The following is a 12,113-nucleotide window of genomic DNA, read 5'->3' on the forward strand; positions in this document are numbered from 1 at the left end:
TTGTTCGTGATGTTAACATTGTGCAGCATGGCCCAAGATGCGAAAATGGAGAGGGCAGGATTTACTCTACTCCTTAGTTGGCTACTACATGAGATACTGACTCAGTGACCTGGCAACTTGAATGAGCAAAGCATTTGTCTGTCTATTATGTTCATTCACTGTTTTCAACTTGCTGCATGCTCTTCCGAACTGCAGTCTCTTTCATCCTGAAGAAATCCTAATACTCCCACTGATGCGCATCCCTGAAAAAGCACAGCTGTCAGGTAGGCTGGGGTGACGCCCATCTTGATGCAGGTGTCACTCAACAGCCTGAAGTCCTATAGGAGGTGCCATGTGTTGGCATTTTCCTACATGATCCCTGTCACACCCGCTCCTCCTCTCCAGTCTAAAATGAGTGTCTCATTGCATCTAGTCTCAAATGTGGCTTGGGCACACCAATCTCTAATGTTTAAGACTGAAGCTAAGTCCACGAACAAAAACGTAGTGGTAAGCCTGCCTAATGTAAACCCAAGCTTTTCATTGGTGGGAGATATGCAGCCTCCTTGCAGCATTTAGTGCCTCTGTTAGAATCATGTGCAATTCAACCAGTTTGGCATTGTTACCTTCTGACCACACAATTGCTGCTTGTGCTTATTGCTGTGTTTCCTCTTGCCACTTCATTGTTGCTTTTGGTTTTGATTGCTTCGGGGTTGTTTTGTTTAAAGTGTCTACTGTGCATCAAAGACTGGAGATGCATTCTGCCCACAGAGGGTGCACAAGAAGCAGCACAGTCATAAAGAAAGTACAAGAAACAGGACACTCCTTGCAGACCCATGCAGTGCTTCCACAGCAGTTCTCATCGGATACTCCAGGTCTCATTCATAAAACCTAACTTCAGGCTCTTAAGGGAAGTCCCTCAGAAAGGCGTCAATCTGTGCTAGAAATGTTGTCTCCTTCTGGTTCAGAGAGAAAAGGACACATTTGCAATATGAGGTGTCTCAGCAAGAGCTTTATAAACACTGCCGAAGCTGGGCCAGTGAGGGTTAGTAGATACAGCAAGGTCACAGCACACGTCTACCACAGTCAGGAAAAGGAGCAGTGGTCTGCTCTCCCATACCTTCTTTGCACCAGTTGCTAGCGAAGTCTCCTCCGTGGGGCAATGGGATGAAGTTAGATGGGCCATCTCTCTGAGTAAATGGCACTTGTTGATGGGACTCTGGTGAAGAATAGCTCAAGGCCCACTGTCCTTGCAAAACAAAGTATTTGGAGGTCTCCCTGCTACTCCCAAACCAGTAAATTTCTCTGCTTTGTTCTTGCCTTCCTAGGTACTTCCAGTTAATCACACAGTGTGTTTGCCTTCCTCTTCCTTGTAACTCAAATTGTGTTTTGGTTTAAATTGAATATATAGTTATTTTTCTTTGTTTCCCTCAGTCCCTGGTCTCCCTGTTTCTGCATTAGAGATGCTCCTTGGCAGCCACGGGAGGGCAGTAAGTCTATATGGAGAAGTACCAGCCATTTTAAAGTATTCTGCTGTGTGCCCCTTGTTTTTCAATGAGGCTGAAGGCCCTAGAGTGTCCGTCATGGCAGGGAGAAAGCACGCACCCCATACCCCAGCACAGCTGCAGTTTGGGCACAGCAAGGGAGAGGCTTTGAGTGAGAGTGAGCTCACACTGTACCAGAATCCATTTAAAACCAGCTGGTTTCAATGTGATGCCATGTTCAGCACTGCAGCTCTGGGTGAGGTGCTGCTGTTACATTGCACACTCCATTTTGTTTGGGTCCCCCCCTATTTTTTTTTAAAAAGCATTCAGTCCTAGTTTAAGTCCTACAAACCTCAAGCATAAGTCAGGGGCTCCTCCAGACATTGCTAAATTAGATTTTCTTCTGAGCATCTTCAAGAAGCAAAGGAATAATTATACTTATTGCTTTGTCATTCCTCCTATCACTTGCAGTCTCCTGTTCTGTCCCAGGAGGTCTTGCTAATCCGGGGGTAAAAAAAAAGAGTACACTGCCGTCATTCCAGCTCTCAGCACTGGGGAATCTAGGGTCTAGCTAGATCATGTTGTCTGCTGTCAGGAGGATGAGGGGCTATATAGTTTTCTTGAACTCAGTTGCTTTATAAGAAAGCAGCCTGGGCAAATGTGGCATCTTTGCCAGAACTTCTACCACACTATTCATACGCCCCCTAACACACTGTTGTATCCCTCGCTGAATTTATCCTTGCTTCCCCTGCCCCCAGTAAGGTAAAGTGATGTGACCTGTTCCCGTTCTACAAATGGGAAACGGAGCAAGAGAGTAAATGCTGGGTTTAAGCTTGGTTACATAAGAAAAATCTGCCCGCATCAGACCAGGGCATCGAACATGATCACACAAGTCACTATCCTTCCTTTTACATCTTCCTTTTGCTGCAGGTTTGCTATCACCTATCTTTTCCCACTCTTAATTCCAGATATTTGCCCTGGGCGCTCAAGGAGTTAAGTGAATATGAACTGTTATCTTCTCCTTTGTGTGACACATTTGTTTGACAGGTGCCCAAGAGCACAATTTGGGAGGTGGCAGTGCTCAGCACTATTTATGGCTCAGTATTAAGAAGATATAAATAAATAGAGACTTTGAAGTGGAACTTGCTAAACTCCTTGATATAGAAACCTGAGACAGGTACAGGGCCAAGTAGTTGGAATGGAAGTTTTCCAAAACTGGGAACTGTTTGAGTCCTATCAAATGCAGCCTGAACTAAGTGACAGCTCCCAAGGCCAACTCAGGATTAGGTCTGTGCAGAAATAAATGGTGTGAAGCCTGGCACTCCTGAACTGCCTTGCGGGGCCTGAAGAATCAGGAGGGGGCAGAGTAGGAAAAGCATTAGGCCTATTTTCTCCTACATCATTGGTTTCTATGATTTCAGGGAGACCTTGCTCACCCCAGTATAAAATGTGAGTAACTCCACAGCTAACTTGCATTTAAGCAGAGTAGGAACAATGTAAAAAGAGTGTGAGAGCAAGTGTGGAAAACCGATCCAGTCTTTTACCTTAGGCCATGCCATCCTCAATCTTTACAAAGCTAAATATAAGCAATTACAAGTCTCCCTGACTTGGTAGAGCTGCATCTATTTATGAAAGAACCTGATTCTTCAGAACTGGTGTAAGGCAAGCAAGATCTCTGGAGCTGAAGGTAGGTATTCAGGATTATTTTTAAAGCTACCTATCCATAGCTTTGATATACCAACAGTCAGTAGCAATAAAATGCCAGGAGCGTTAACAATTATTCCAGCAGGAACTTCTTACCCCTTCATCATGCCAGACAACATATGCCCTCTCCAAATGTGGCCTTTGTAATATTCCAGGAAGTTCAAATTTGAGTTATTTTTGTTCTCCAAATATTGTGCTAATAGTTGTCTTCCAGCACTGTTACGTGCAGTTTCCAAGAGGCATGAAAACCGTTTGACTTTCTTCTTTAATAAGGAAAAGAAAAACACCTGATTTCTGTCCCTATGTGATTTGGGTGGGCAAGCTAAGAACTGAAATGGCAAACACGCTGAATGATTTCAGACAACTCATCATGCTGCCAATTCAAACTCTGGGTTGTGCAGGAAACTAACAGGGAATAGAAATCCAGGAAATGCATTTGGCTATAGAGGCTGTGGCCGGTCAGCCTAGGGAAGAATACAAGGTTAGAAAAACCGAAACATACCTGAGGTATGGCTTAGATTTACAAAAGAGGAGTGGGGTGCTGCCTGTTATGGCAGTGCAGCTATAGCTTTAAAGACTTAAACAGGATGGGAAAATGAGGGCTGGCAGAGGACATAAAGCAATACCAAAGGCACTTAGCATGTAAAGGGTTAGGTCACCTTCCTTGCTAAAAATTGCGCATGTGCATGCTTTTCAGTGCCATCATGAAATAGGAGTGCTGCTGTGGAGCACAGGGAGAAGATCTGTCTTCCAGGAAAGGAACCATGTTTCCTATGCTTGGAAAGCAGGCCACCAGTTAAACTGAAGCGACAGTTGTCAAAATCCATGGAATGGATGGCGCAGCATGTAGTCACTGTCCAGGCTTCATCATTAGATGCTGCGTCTAGTGGGATTGCTGTAGGAAAGGGACATCTTTGTGCTCCCGCCTTGGGCTCCTCCAGGCTAGAAATCTTCTCGGAAGCGTCCGGGAGTTGATGGGAGAGTGAACCTGCACTGCTGGTTCTTGGCACCGCTGTGCCTTGAGGCAAGCTCTTTTCCCTGTGCACAGCTACAGAGCATGTTGAAATTACTCTGCTGTGCTTCCACTGAGGCTTTCCAAGCACTTCTTTAGGAGCCAGGCTTCAAGAGCACAACAGAGCAGAAAAATGCCATTAGCTCTATTTTACAGATAGGAGTTGAATAATTTGCTCAGGGTCAAATGAAGGGCTTAACCTGGATGTCTGGACCATCTCTTGATCAGTCATTCCTTCCAGAGGCTTGTATTAACTGCTGGCGTCTCCCTCTTAGCTGCACTCAGATATGTGTCAGTCGGGATATTCTGCCACCAATCGATCTCTCTCTCCAGGTATGCAGACACAGATGTAGATACTAGAGGTCAGATTATGCAGTCCTTCTCAACTGACCTCAGGAACTGGATCGATAGCCGCAGCAAAGCAGAAAAAGGGTCAGTCAGCATCCAAAGGTAGCAATGATTCTGCTTTCCCCCTAGACTGACTGCTGGAAGTAAATCATCAGGACTGTCTGCAAATCACCTTCAGGTAAGTGGATGGAGCTTATGAGTTTGTCCGTTTGCCACACAGGCGCTCAGAAAAACCCCTCAGCTTTCCCTGTCTCACTCCCACACCTTGCTGCTTGTTGGAACAGCGAGGCAAGATGCCAGGAAGCCAGAACAAGGACCGGCTCTCAGGGCAGTGAAAGAAAACACGTTGTCTTGGGGACGATTCCAGGCTGGGGCAAAATAGCTCACTGCTCTTCAGCTATGTGACACATGGCAATGCCGTGCCAAAAGCTGGGGCCAATGGCTGAGTTTGGCAAGACAATTTACTATTAGCCAGCAGAGCAACCTCTGATGACTAGTGTTGATTCTTAGTTCCAGTAAAGTGTTCAGAAATAGCCCTGTTTCTCCCATATTCTCTGGCTCCAGCTTGCCTTCCTGTTTAGAACAACTCTGCGCAAGCTGTTCCAGATAACCCTTCTGTCCATTGTAAAAAGCTCTTTAGAGTGGCTAAATGCAGGCAAAGGACTGGCTTCTGTTTGCCTAGCTTCAAAATTAATTTGCCATGTTTACCCAGGGGGTGAATGGCTTCGCTAGTTATCATCTGTAAAGGGAATCCTAGCTGGAAGCTACGAAGAACTGAGCCTTTCCACTGTGCAGGATCGATGCCTATGCAGGATTGATTGAGGTACACATAATCAATCAGGTGGCAAGAGGAGAGGGCAAAGCACTCACCAAACTATGCAAGCAAATGCAATTTACAATGAGTAGAAACAACTGATCTGCCTAGCCTAGAGATAAAGAAGAATTACAGACTGAACAATGTTTAACCGAGTCTCACAGATTTGGGGAGAAACAGAAATACCGTATTCTTGAGGCACATAGCTGCTAATCAGACTGCTGTACTCTTTTCAGCTTCATCTCATCCAAAATGGCTTTGCTCGATACCTGTAAAAAGCACCATTGTGCAACAGAATTTGAACAGGCAAGCATGATATTGTGAATGGTTTACTACATTAACCGCTAAGGTGGCAGGGGCAAGGTGCCCATCCTTGCCCTACACTGTCCCACGTGCTATCCAAAGACAAGGACTGGTATCACTTTCTTCCATTTAGTGCTTCTATCTGCAGCCTCTCCACCTGGCACTGTCCTTCTCTCAACGTACTCCACCCCTATGGGCTTGTCTCCAATTTTCCAAAGCACCCGGTACCTGCTTGGCACCCATGTGGCAAAGTTTGAAGGGAGCGGTGGGTGGCATGAGCCACAGCCAAGCGTGGCGTGGTAGTGTATGCGTGGCGTGCTGCACGACTTTTTCTGGCAATCCTCTGTCAGTGATGAACGTGTTTGTAGCTTGGGCTTGTTGTGGCTTGTTACCACCTCATCTAGAGAATAACACCTACTTTTGTTTTCTTTCATAACCTAAAGAGAGAAAAAAATCCACGTACCTATATGTAAATTTCCAGTTTGTGAGAACGTATTTGCAATGCTTCTTTTCCCCCAGTGGGAGAGAAAATCATGTTTTCCAGCCCACTGAGCATGTGTGTGTGGAGGGCAGGGGCAAACCCTGGTGAAAGATAATGAGGCTGTGATCTGCCTCACATCCCTGAGAAGAGAAATCCAGGCAGGTACCCTCTAAAACACCTGAAGAGTAGGCTCGCTACTTTTTCCCCAAATAATTATTAGAGATAACCCCAGCATTGGTGTGCCTGCGCCCACCTCCTGTTAAGAGTTCAGTACTGTATAGTCAATGCCCTGGAACTATATAGCACGAGCCACAAATACCCTGTCAAGAGCCACTGCAGTCTGTTCTGGATAGATAATAGCAGGAGACAAGAAATGCTCGAGTCTTAAGCTTTGCTACCAACACTGGCATCCCAGGCCTGTGTTGGTCTCTTCCCTGCAGACCCACGGAGATAATAAATCGCCTCCGTGGTTTGACACCCTTCACCTTTCCTTCCCCAAAGTGGCCCCTCTCTGGGTGACACAATGGGTGAGTGGTGTGAGCAGGGGCACGGAGAGGCATTTGTGAAGGTAGCTTTCTCAGCAAGGCAAAACCTAGGTGGCAAAGGGAAGGTTTTTGTGTCTTCTTCCCCCTCCTTTTTTTCAACTAGGGGACAAGGCAGCCCTTCAGCAGTCCCCTCCTCTCTACAGAACGTGACAGCCACCCCTTCCAGCCAGGGGGCTCGGGGCCCTCCAGCAGCCCCACTGGTGTTCCCTGCCCTCTCCAGCTGTGTGGAGCAAAGCTGCTTGCTGAGAGCCCTGGCGGGAAAATGGGAGGGGAAGCCATGAAATACCCATCCTGCTCCCTGCACCGTGTCTTCCTCTTGGACAGAAAACATTTGTCTCAAGAACTGCCACACTGGCTCCTTCTGACAGCATTAAATCATCTTAAAAATAAAGTGCTCACTGACTGAATGAAATTGAGCCTTGTCTCCTTCCCTTTGCAGTGAGGAGAGAGAGAAAGAAAGGAGAAGTACAAAGAATGCCTGAGTACTTTGGGATGAAAATACACAGTTCAGGAATCAGAGAAGTCCTAAGTGTTACAAAAATAGCTCATCATTTGGACTATGATGATACTGGACGTGCATCTACCACTGACTGAGTCAGAGAGATCTCATTTCTTTACAAGGCTGTTGCTCTCATTCTTGGCCATAAAGCCATGTAAATAACATATGGTACAAACAGCGTCACTGAAACCTGCCAAAGTTTTGAAATACCTACAAGTTAACTACTAAAACCAAGCCACCTGTCCAGTGACTTCTCCTTGAGCTGTTCCAGTTCATCATCCCTATATTATTATAAGTTGATGGAACACCATAAATCTATGTAGTCAGATAAGACACTTCTCCTGCCCTGAAGAAATTACCCTCTAAAGAACATGAGTGAACACAAGGCAAAATTCCTCAAGAGGTAGTTTATCTGAGCCTCAGTGGTTACTTGGAGGATAACAGAGGGAAGCATTTCCAGAGCAGCTTTTGCTTTGTGGTTAGCTGTGTGAACATGGGAGAAGGATGGTGACGTATATTTTATTGTGGTTGTAGAAACAGCTTGGGCCTGTCCTATGCAAGAGGATTTCTGAGTGTTCTCTGAATAGCCTGGATACTTGTCAACCTAATGACATGACCAATAGCTGCTTAATTGAGACTCCATTAACTCTTTTTTCCTGCAGGTTAGCTGTCTGCCTACTAATTTCCTGTTGCAGTGGAGCCCTTCTTACTGCAGGGCTCAAAGATCCTTCCAGGCTCTGGTTCTCTAACTTTTTTTGTTTGTAGAAGTTTAGCCACTCTGGCCCATTCCTCTCTGTGCTCCTCTCCGGGAACTTGGCCTACTTTGTACGAGGCTTTAAAGAAGCCAGCTTTCACCGGGTTCTTCAAAGCAGTCAGCGTCAGAACTGCCAGAGCTTTTCTTGGGTGTTCCCTGGCACCCAGTAAGTGGCGAGCTGCTAGGTGGTGAACGAACAGATGCCTCTCAGAAAACAGCAAACAGGAGGAAAGCAACCCCATGCAAAGGCTGACGGTGACCCTGCTGGAAGTCACAAAGAGCCCTGGACTCACTCTTCCCAGTGCCCTTCTTGCTGCTTCTACCCCAGACCCCCAGCAGAGCTGTTTATGCACCTCATGAAATTGCATCATTAAGCCTTTCATTATATAATTATCAACAGGCAATATGAGGTGAAGATATGATGGCATGGCTAAAGCATCTGTGACCGAGTCAGGACTTCCAGCTGCTACATCAAGCTTCCCCACTGTCCTTGGGTAAGGTACAGACTTCTTTCTGACTTGCAAAATCAGGATATTTGGAGAACTAAATAATCTTCAACAAACCATTTTAACATCAGTAGAGAGAAGGCTCTGGGGAAGTGTGACTCTTTATTAGTTATAATTTAAATTTATTATAATTTCCATTAATTTATATATTATATATATTATGAGGATAGATATATCATTATAGTATTTATTGCTGTATTGTAATTTATATTATTAAGGATAGATATCATTATAGTATTTATTGCTGTATTGTAATTTATATTATTATAATCAAATTTATCATACTTTTATTATAATTTAATAAAAGATTCATTTATATAATCCTCATAGGTGTAAGATTCTTGCCAGAAATGCTCATGTTTCTGGATAAGGCAGCAAGTATGTTGAAATTTGACTGAATATAACACTACTGAAGAAGATGTGAGAAGCAAATGACAGTTGTAGTGCCAAAGATGTGTTGTGGCTGATTTCTTAATAATGTTCACTTCTTGTTCTTATAGGTAATCAAGACACTCCTCAAACTCTGGGAACTTGCTTTTTCACAGGGCTGCTCTGGCTTGCTCTGTAAATTCAGATCTGCCTTGCACAGATCTGCAAAAGAATGCAGGCATATAGCACAAAAACTGCATGAGATTTAGACACTGAAGTAAAAACTTTTAACCTGCAACAACCTTATTCTGCTGTCACATCATACTGGAGGCACTAAGGCATCAATGCATGCCAACGTTTAGGTTTTTACATAGAAGTTTCCTAGGTTTCTTCTCTCTACCCTGCTTGGAAGGGCTTTATCTGGCAAGTGTTTGCATAGCGCATTTAGCAGATCAGCTCCTGCACAAACTCTGACAGTTGGTTCAAAGCATGGATGAAGGAGGTGTCACTGCTGTTTTACCTACAGTCCTTTGGTGGAGAGCACAAAACCAGAATGGGGTGGCCTGGGCTGATCCCCACAGGATTCACGTTCACGTCTCTTGCCTGTCAACAAGGCAGAGTTTGCACAAGGCCAGACTGCAAATTCGTCTGGGATTTGGAAGGGATGGAGGAGTGCTCCATTCTCATTTCCTCTCGCTGAGCTTTCCCATTATGTAGAGCATAATAATAAATAATAAGAATATGAATAATGCTGGAGAGAGGAGAAGGCAAGAGCATGCATAACGATTAGGGTCCCTACGTGACGGTGGAGTGCTGTAAGTCTTCACAAGCAGAGAGGGAGCCTGAATTTGGACCTCCCAAAGCCCATGGGAACTGTCAACTGTGAGGCTGTTACTTAAACCACTGATAGCTTTTCTGAAGAAAAGGATGACTCTCTGGTCTATTTTTGAAGCACGGCACTCTACCCCTTCCTTTTTTCCAGGGTTCAGGGCTGTAAAACTCATAATTGGTAGCACTAAACCAATCCCAAATACTGACAGTATTTTTTCTCTTTTACCATTTTTCTCCAGTTTACAGGGAGGTCTTGCATGGCTTCTGCCGTGGAACAATTCTCCCAGTGCTTTACATACACCACGTTTGACTTTTTATTTAGGACTGTGGTCACAGCTAGGCAACCATCCCCGCAAAAGTTAGCCTCTGGATTCTGGATTGTGAGACCTGGGTGTCCTGCCCCTGTTCCCCTCAAGAACTAAAAAGTAACAAAAAAGGACATAAAGTATCAGCTCCTAGCAGCTTCCATCCAGCTTTCAATCCCACCTCTCTGCATTCCAAACCTAGTGGAAAACAGACACTTCTCTCTTCTTTAGTCTAAGTATAGAAAGAGCTAGCCTTGCACTCAAGTTCAAGGGGTCTTTTAAGGCTGCAGAAAGCCTGGCAACAGAAGGTGTGATGCAAATTGAACAGTAGCGGCAGAAATATCCAATGGTGGGAATAAAGGGAACCAGCCAGGCCTGTCTTTGAAAGATGGTGAGAGCTTTATCCTGTGCTTGTTCTGCCTACATCTCAAACTATGACAGTGTGCTCGTGCAGAAACCCATGCAGTTCTCCGTGCTCAGCACAGTGAGTAAGACATATTTCACAATTAATGCCGAGCTGACACAAGCAAAGTGATGTTACACAGAAACTTAGAACTGACATCCAAATTCAGTACAGGAGTAGATAAAAGAGTGTCCTTAGAAAAGACACCTGAAACATGTCTCTTTCCAGATGAGGGTAAAGATGATCTTTCCTTTAGAGAAAATAGTATGGAATTAACCACAAATAGAACAGTTAATTCGTATGCATTTCTGGAAGTGTCAGTATTGAAATTAAGAAAACTAGGCATTTTTTTGACAAAGCTTTTCAAGGCTGGTATCTTATTGCAGCCATGTTTTTGCATCATCTAACACATCCAGTCTCCATCCTATTCTCAAACATGAAAGTGTCATGTTTGGCCTTTCCATTTCAGATATATTGAGTCTACGCACAGCCTGTGTGTAGAACAATTAAATCAATAATGTGTCTTCCCCAGGGAATTATTTTTTAACCTTTCAAGTTCAAATCTAGCCTTTCTAGTACTGACTGAGGCTTGCTTCCAATCCGGATAATGTCTGGGTGATGAGTTTTCCTAAATTTATTTGTAGCTGTCTGTTCAGTGCCTAGCAGAGACCTCCTCATGGCTTACCTGGGAAGCTGAGTGGGGCTTGGGTAGGAAGCATATCTTTTTATTTTTTTAAAAAATCATGAAGGAATATATGTAATATTTAAACAATATTTTGTGCGTTCATAAATACCAGCCAAATAACCTTTGGTATGAGCAGCTAGAGATAAGGGATATAATTATCCCCCTCCACAGAGGGGGGGAAGTTTGGCACTAGCAGGTTGGCAGTAATATCCACCAACGGGCCGTGTAGAGTTAAAACCCTATATACACTTATAGCAGACCATTTATCCAGTTGCCTTTTTCACAAATCCACAGCACCCGCAACTCCTACCAACTTTCACATAGGTCCTTCAGTGTGGATTTAAGCGCTCAATTCAAGCTACTAGTTAGCTGAAAAGGTTGGCCAAAGCAAGCAATTGACAACGCTGAAATTAAAGCTTGGGGCTGTTTGTTGGTCACTCCTATAAGTTACGCTACGACTAGAGGAGAATTATGAATCCTGTTTAAGAAGAAATGAACTATTTAATCTCCAAACCTCATCCAAATATACTTCTGCACTAATGCAGCCATGTGGCAAATGCACCATAAAGAATGTATTGTTATTTTTCAGACAGGAAAGTTGCTGACAGAGGCAGGCGCTTACCAGAACATCCAGAAAAGCACAGAGCTAGCTGTTACTATTAGCCCCTTGCAGTATCTGTGAGACACCACATCGCTGGAATCAACCTGTAGGAAACAACGCATTAATTTTATTTCCAACACGTATATGAGCATGCAATTTCCAACACATGCGTGAGCAGCATCAACCGCGATTTTACGCCAATGCTTTGAAAAATCACCCTGGCATCCACGTACGAAGGTATCTCGGAGGTGGAGCGCCACAAAATGGAGTTGCTCCCATCGCTCAGCATTTGCCTGGAGCCTGCTAGGCACAGGGCTCCTGTGCATCTCTTCGTATACATTAACGTCCCCGGAGGGCTGGCGGGACTGCCTGAGCAGTGACACCCCCCCACACACACACACCCCCGGGCCCTCCTAAGGCGCGGGGTACGCGCGCTGCCTGCCCGCGTCCTTTCCCGCCGAGGGACCAACCTCCCCCGCCCGGCCCGAGGCCG

At 44.9% G+C, this 12,113-nt stretch overlaps 1 long non-coding RNA gene across 1 annotated transcript; it reads right to left on the reverse strand.

The window, feature by feature from the left end:
- Positions 1 to 43: 43 nt before the first annotated feature.
- LOC109279657 lies at positions 44 to 11,726 on the reverse strand. The gene is made up of 3 exons (XR_002086278.1): positions 11,642 to 11,726; positions 1,097 to 1,958; positions 44 to 932 (listed from the first exon to the last, which is right to left on the reverse strand). It is a non-coding gene; the product is annotated as an uncharacterized LOC109279657 (long non-coding RNA).
- Positions 11,727 to 12,113: the final 387 nt, after the last annotated feature.

This window comes from Aptenodytes forsteri, unplaced genomic scaffold (genome assembly GCF_000699145.1).
Source record: "Aptenodytes forsteri isolate BGI_AS27 unplaced genomic scaffold, ASM69914v1 Scaffold280, whole genome shotgun sequence".
NCBI lineage: Eukaryota > Metazoa > Chordata > Aves > Sphenisciformes > Spheniscidae > Aptenodytes > Aptenodytes forsteri.